Source organism: Sapajus apella, unplaced genomic scaffold (assembly GCF_009761245.1).
Source record: "Sapajus apella isolate SASKATOON/1434 unplaced genomic scaffold, GSC_monkey_1.0 scaffold19, whole genome shotgun sequence".
Taxonomy (NCBI): domain Eukaryota; kingdom Metazoa; phylum Chordata; class Mammalia; order Primates; family Cebidae; genus Sapajus; species Sapajus apella.
The window spans coordinates 6,732,295-6,739,534 of NW_022436959.1; positions in this window are offsets into that span (position 1 = coordinate 6,732,295).

Genomic DNA, 7,240 nt, shown 5'->3' on the forward strand with positions numbered 1-7,240 from the left:
CAGAGTTGGAGGCCGCAGCCAGGGCGCCCATGCGCGGCCCAGGGCACCGCCCACGGGCTCTGGGCTCGGCGTCCTCACTCTGGTCCTAGTCACCTGAGAGGCGTGGGGCTGATTACCGCCCAGCTCCGAGGCTCCATTTCCCTAGACATAAAATGGGAAGAATGTCTGCCTCCCTGTTTCTGGAGGACTAAGAAGTGACCTCCTTAGGTGCACCCTCAGCACCACAAGCCCCCTCTGGGACCACCAACGTCACAGACCTTGGCAGGCCTGGACTGTGGGGGCAAGGAAGCCCGGGATTCTGCCTTTTGGGCACCGAAATTAAAGGACACGTTCCTAACCCCCTCAGCGCCTGCTTTCTCGTAATGAGACTGCCATTTATTGATCACCAAGCTCTTAAGACACAATGGCACTTTTAATCCTTACAACTTCCTGGCCAAGTGGTTGCTATCGGCCCCATTCTTTAAAACTAAACACTGAGACTCAGAAAGGCTAAGATTTTGCTGAGGCACACACAGCTGGGTACTGGGAAAGTTGGGTTTCTGATCAAGCCTGATACATTTTTCCTAAACTTAGTCACCTGGGTTCCACCTTCACACTCTTTGCCACTTGGGTTTCTAATCAAGCCTGATACATTTTCCCTAAACTTAGTCACCTGGGTTCCACCTTCGCAATCTTTGCCACTTCTGCATGTTACCTATTGCATTCCTTTGCTGAGGGGCCGTACAAAGTACCACAGACCAGGTGGCTTAAACGACACATGTATGGTCTCCCAGTTCTGAGGGCTACAGACCGAGATCAAGGTGTCAGCTGGAGGGTTTCTTCTGAGGCCTCTCTCCCTGGCTTCTGTTATAGATGGCCACCTTCTCCCTGTACCTTCACGTCTAGCCCTCTGTGTGTGCCTGAGTCCTAATCTCTTCTTATAAGGACGTCAGTTGTATTTCGGTAGGGTCCACCCTAATGGCCTCATTTCCACTCAATCACCTCTTTAAAGATCCTATCCCACACTGTCACATTCTGGGGTACCAGGCATTAAGACTTCAACACAGGAATTTTGAAGGACACAATTCAGCCCTTAACACCTATACTGCTACTTATGGATGATTTTCTTTAAATCCACATACATGTTTTACAATTTATTTTAAAAGGAAAATATTCCCAAGCAGTAATATCCACAAGATCTTGGGTTTTATGTGCTTGTTAAATCTCTAATATACATTAAAACAAACACAAGGCTGGGTGCGGTGGCTCACGCCTGTAATCCCAGCACTTTGGGAGGCCGAGGCGGGTGGATCACGAGGTCAAGAGATCAAGACCATCCTGGTCAACATGGTGAAACCCCGTCTCTACTAAAAATACAAAAATCAGCTGGGCGTGGTGGCGCGTGCCTGTAATCCCAGCTACTCAGGAGGCTGAGGCAGGAGAATTGCCTGAACCCAGGAGGCGGAGGTTGCGGTGAGCCGAGATCGCGCCATTGCATTCCAGCCTGGGTAAACAAGAGCGAAACTCCGTCTCAAAAAAAAAAAAAAAAAAAACCACAAAACCAGAAAGGTATGCATTCACCTAAATCACCTTACAACCGCCACTGACTGGCACATGCACCACACTTGGGAAGCAACTGTCTCACCCTATACAGTCTCCATAGGACGTGGCCGTAATGTGACACATTGCACTGCAATCTCCAGGCATTTCTCCCTCTCAATCTGCGATGGTTCTTTGAGAGGCCTCTTTTGAACATGTTGTGCTATGTGAGAAAGAGCCATACGCTCTTATACGTACAGAGAGAAGGGCGGCGTTGCAGGAGACAGTATGATGCTTGGTCCAGAGGCCCTCATGTTCCAGCTGTGAAGACACACTGATGGCTGATGTGTAATAATAAAAGAATAACATGAGACAGATTTATACTCGGTAAGAGATTGTGTATCAGGGGTCCCCAACCCCCGTGCTGTGGACCAGTATGTGTCTGTGGCCTGTTAGGAACCAGGCCACACAGCAGGAGGTGAGTAGCCGCAAGGGAGCATTACCACCTGAGCTCCACCTCCTGTCAAATCAGTCACAGCATTAGATTCTCACAGGATTGCAGATCCTATTTTGAACTGCACATGCGAGGGATCTAGGTTGCACACTCCTTATGAGAATCTAATGCCTGATGATCTGTGGTGGAACAGTTTCATCCCGAAACCATCCCCCCACCTCCCATGGAAAAACTGTCTTCCACTCAACTGGTCCCTGGTGTTAAAAATGTTGGGGACTGCTGTTGTGTATCACAGATAGTAGGTGTTATATAGTAGGTCAGAGGAAAGAGATTTCCCCCATGGAGGCAGATCAGAGTGAAAAGAGAAAAAAATCATTCACTCCTCCATTAATTTATTCTTTTAAAAAATATTTGTTGAGCCCTTACCATGTGCCAGATGTATGGGTGCTGCAGATTTAGCACTGTAAAATATATGTCTTCTTAGAGAGAGAAGATGGGGAAAGATGGAAATGGGGAGATGGACAGGAAAAAGTTGTAAATGCATAGAAAACTCATAGGGAGCATGGCAGATGGTTTAAAGGGCATCATAGATTTATTCATTTGTTTGTTTGTTTTAGAGGCAGTATCTCATCTGTCACCTAGGGAGGGTTCAAGTGGCACAATCATAGCTCACTGTAAGCTCAAATTTTTGAGCTCAAGTGACCCTCCTGCCTCAACCTCCCAAGGAGCTAGGACTACTGGCATGCAACACCATACCTGGTTGGCTGGTTGATTTGTTTGTTTAGAGATAGGGTCTCACTACATTGCCCAGGCTGGTCTTCAACTCCTGGCCTCAAGCTATCCTCCTGCCTTGAGGATGGCTTGAAGATATTCGGCCTCCCAACGTGCTGAGATTATAGGAGTGAGTCACTGCACCTGGCCCCCAAAAATCATAGATTTAAAGAGAAAACAAATGCATGGAAGGCATATAGGAAGACTTTTAATGGGGAGCAGAAATTATAATTTTTAAAAGATGACTAGGTAAGGTCACTTAGATGGTAGAACTTCAGCAAGAAAGAGAGGATGTGAGCTATGCAAAGACCTGTAGGAAGAGCACTGCAGACAGAGGAAACGGCAAAAGCAGAGGGCCTGCGAGGGTGTCCAGCCTGAGTGCTTGTGCAATTCAGAGGCCAGAGAGAGTGGAGAGGAGACAGAAATGGGCCTGATGGTATAGAGTCATCAGAAGGGATCAGCTTTTCCTCTGAAAGGGGAATCCTTTGGAGAGTTTTGGGCAGAGAGGAGACAGGATCTGACATAGGTTTGACAGGATCCCTTTAGTTTTTGTGTTGAGAATAGATGGTAGAGGGGCAAGTACAATGGATCCTCAAAAACGTCGCTTCCTTCAACATTGTTTGGTTATGACGCTGAAAGGAAAATAAAATATCAGTTCCCAGCTGGGGCTACCATCTGCGCAGAGTTTGCAGGCTCTCTCCATGTCTGCATGAATTTCCTCCATCATCCCAAAGGTGTGCATGTTGAGTGAATGTGTGTGTCTACAGATATGAGTGTGGGTGTGTGTCCTGTGATGGAATGTTGTCCTCTCCAGGGTAGGCCTTGTGCCCTGACCACTCTTGACCCTGAACTGGAATATGTGGGTAAGTAATTATCTCACTTTTTAAAGTGAATTTTTCTTAATTATATGTATAGCTTACATTTATTCCAATGTTTAATATTGGAAGCATCTTGCTCTTTATTTAGATGTTTGGTGATATTTTGGGGACCAAAAGTATGCCAGGAACTCAACTCTTATTTATAGCAATTAGCCTATTGTAACACTGGTTTTGTTATATGTCACTTCTCTGAAAGCTACAATTTCCAAAAACCTGTGGATGATGCTAAATGAGGACTTACTGTATGAAAGCAGGGAGACTAGCTGGGAGACAACTGCCCCAATCGGAGGTCCGGGTAAAACTTAGGCTAGACATGGTTAAAAGTGTGTGTGTGTGTGTGTGTGTGTGTGTGTGTGTGTGTGTGTGTGACTTTGTCACTTTCCTGGCCCTGAAACTTTTTTTTTCACATTGGAATGAAAGGTTAAGCAAGAGAAGTAAAGGAATGCATTCTTTCTCCAGGCACATAGCTGGCTCCTGGGAATAAAAGAACCTTAACACAATCTTAAGGTGGCAAGTAAAAGAGGCCATCTGGTCATCGTGGAAGGGCAGAGGGTGTGCTGCCAGAAATCTGGGAAAGACTAGATTGCATCATGTGTCCCATTCTTTTCCACCAGTCCTCCACAAGGAAACCTGATTTCTCTACATCATGTTCCTGTGAGCTGAAACATTCTCACCAACCTAAGGGAGCCCTGCTCTCCTGTCTGACCTTGACTGGTGATTGAGGTCTTATTAAAAAAAAAAAAAAACATGCTGGAGATAAAAAACAGTCATGCCATCAAAATAAGGACCCAATCATTGTAAATATCTGCAATCACTTAAAAAGCAAAGGAAATGCTTTTCCAGGTTTCATAAAACAGAGATAAACCCATGGAGCCTGCTAAATAAGCAAGAACTGTAAAGCATGCTTTTGTGATACCCAGAAAGCAATAATTTCTCCATGTTACTGATGGACCTAAAGCCAGATTTAGCCAAGATGAGCATGTATCTCCTTAGTGATGGGCAGTCATTTCATTCACCTTCTCCACAATACAATGGAAATACATATGGAATCTTAACAACGGGAATGTGAGTGCAAAAGTTAACTTCTAAAAGATGACAAGCAGCATAAAATCTTTGTACACACTGTTAAACCAACAAGCAATAATTTCTTGTAGGAAAATAGAGCTTTGATAAAGGTTTATAAAAATAAAAGCAAGGAAATGAAGATGTGATTCAGGTCAGTAGTTACCTGGGAAAGGGAAGGTCAAAGACATGGCAGAAGAGAAAGGCGTAGGTAATGATAAGTATTCATCAGTGCTCTGGCTGTCACGAGTGTATTTGTTTCTTAAGCATCTTTTATATTATTTCTATTGATTCAGTAGTTAATGAAAGATGGACTCTCAAGGGCCAATGATGACAGGATGTCATGAATTGACATGAGTTGTGTTATTAATTAACTCTTTGTCCCTGAGGTATAGAAGGAAGGGAGGGAGGAAAATTCAATGGACTTTACATTGGAGGGACAACTTAGATGGCCTTGCCTGGTAATACAGGTGTCACACAGAGGAGAAAAGTGTGTGTGTGTGTGTGTGTGTGTGTGTGTGTGAGAGAGAGAGAGAGAGAAATCCTATCCATCACTATACAGCTATGGCTCTGTGTATTTCTGAGTCGATGAGCTCCTGCATTTATGTGAGTCCACCCACAGGAATTTCTAGACCCCCTGAATTCTGTCTGGTACCCTGTTCAGTTCTGGCAACAGGATGGGTTCAGTGTGTTCTGGGGCTTAGAGCAGGGAGGTGAGGCCTGCTACATGGGGGGCCAGATCTTTTGCAAGATTGTGAGGATCAAGTGTTGCTTCCTCCGGGATGCTCCAGGGAGGCAACTGACCGAATGAACCCCCTCCAACCGAGGGCTCCTTGAGGGTCTGGAGGGCTTGGATCAGGGGTTCCAGAGAACAGAAGCACACATGCTTGTCCCCATAACCATGTCCTCCCAGGGACTGGCTGTCAGGGTTGGGGGCTGGGAACAGGGATCTGACCAAATGCAACATGTCTGGACTACCTGGGTTGGAAGAACATGGTGAAACTCCTTCTAGTAATATGACCCTCAGACCTTCCCAGCTGTTTGGCCACCACCCCCAGAGGCCAGGATGGGGGTCCAGCCCAGGCCACTGTCCTTGGCAATATGAAGGAACAGCTTATTTACACAATCCCCCCACACACACACACACACATGGCTCTATCTCATCCACCACCTCCCAATCTTTGCTCCCAGGCTGTATCCACATGGTCACCAACATGAGACTGGAGATGGAGGGGGGACCCAGGCCGCAGCCAGGCTCTAGTAAGAGGAGCTGGGACAGCCATCACCCCAGTGACAGTGTTGGTCTTTCACTAGGCCTGGTACATTCAAGACCTCCTCACTGTCAGGAATGGTGAGGCCCAGCCGTTTGTGCAGGTCTGTGCATGGGGACGGGCTGGGGAGAGGTAAGAAGATAGCAAAGGAATCCCATAGAGTTTTGAGAAAATGTCCATTTTAATCAAGAAGAATGTGTAATTCTCACCAATGTGGTAGTTAATTTCATGTGTCAACTTGGCTAGGCCATGATACCCTGCTCTTTGGTCAAATGCCAGCCTAGATGTTGCTGTGCAGACTTTGAGTAAAACAGCTTATCCTTCGTACTGTGGATGGGCCTCATCTAATAAGTTGATGAGCTTAAAAGAAAAAGACAAAGGTTCCCCAAGGAGGAGAGTGTTCTGTCTCCAGCCTGCCTTTGGACTCAAGCTGCAACATCAGCTCTTCCCTGGGTCTCCAGCCTGCCAGCCTGCCTTGCAGGTTTCAGACTTGCCAGTCCCCACAATCATGTGAGCCAATTCCTTAAAATAAATCAAGGGAGTAAGAAGGGTGTCCCCAGAGAAAAAGAACCAATTAAATCACACACATACACACATGCACATGCACATGCACACGCACACATCCCTAAATAATACAAACTCCAACCTACTTTGCTGCACACTTGCCCTGGAATGGCCTTAGGAAATTCTTGATCAAAGCTCCTCGGATGCTGTCCAGATAATGGTGACTTCTCTGGGGCAAGCCGAGATTTTTTGGCAGTTGCTTCACACTCTGATGTTTTCACCAGCAAGTGCAGACCCCAAACCTTCAGACATAGCTGTCAGTGCCTCCCTGTGAAAAATTCCTGTTGAAATAATGCACATACTCTTTGGAAATCATTACATAGTATCCTTCAAAGTAACATTCTTCATAAAAATTCTGGTCTAAGTAAATGAATTGAAACTGCTCCCAAAGTGGCAGAGTCCTGTGTGAAGTCTGCTAGTTGCTCAATAGAATCCATTCTTTCCTTCATGCATGGTTATATGTTTGGAGCTGGGCAAATGACTTCCAAGCCACATGGTATTTGCCAGCCTTTCTTGAAGTCAGAGGCAGCCATGGAACTAAGTTGTCATCAGCAGAATAAGAGGGCCAGTGCCTTAAAACCAGGCCCCATCTCTTTCATACTCTTTTCTCTCCCGTAAGCCAGAGCACCAGCTGCAACAATGAGCATGTACTGTGACCCTAAAGACAAAAGCAACACCTAAGAACAATGATTCTCAAAAGTGTAGCTGCCCCACAAACACCA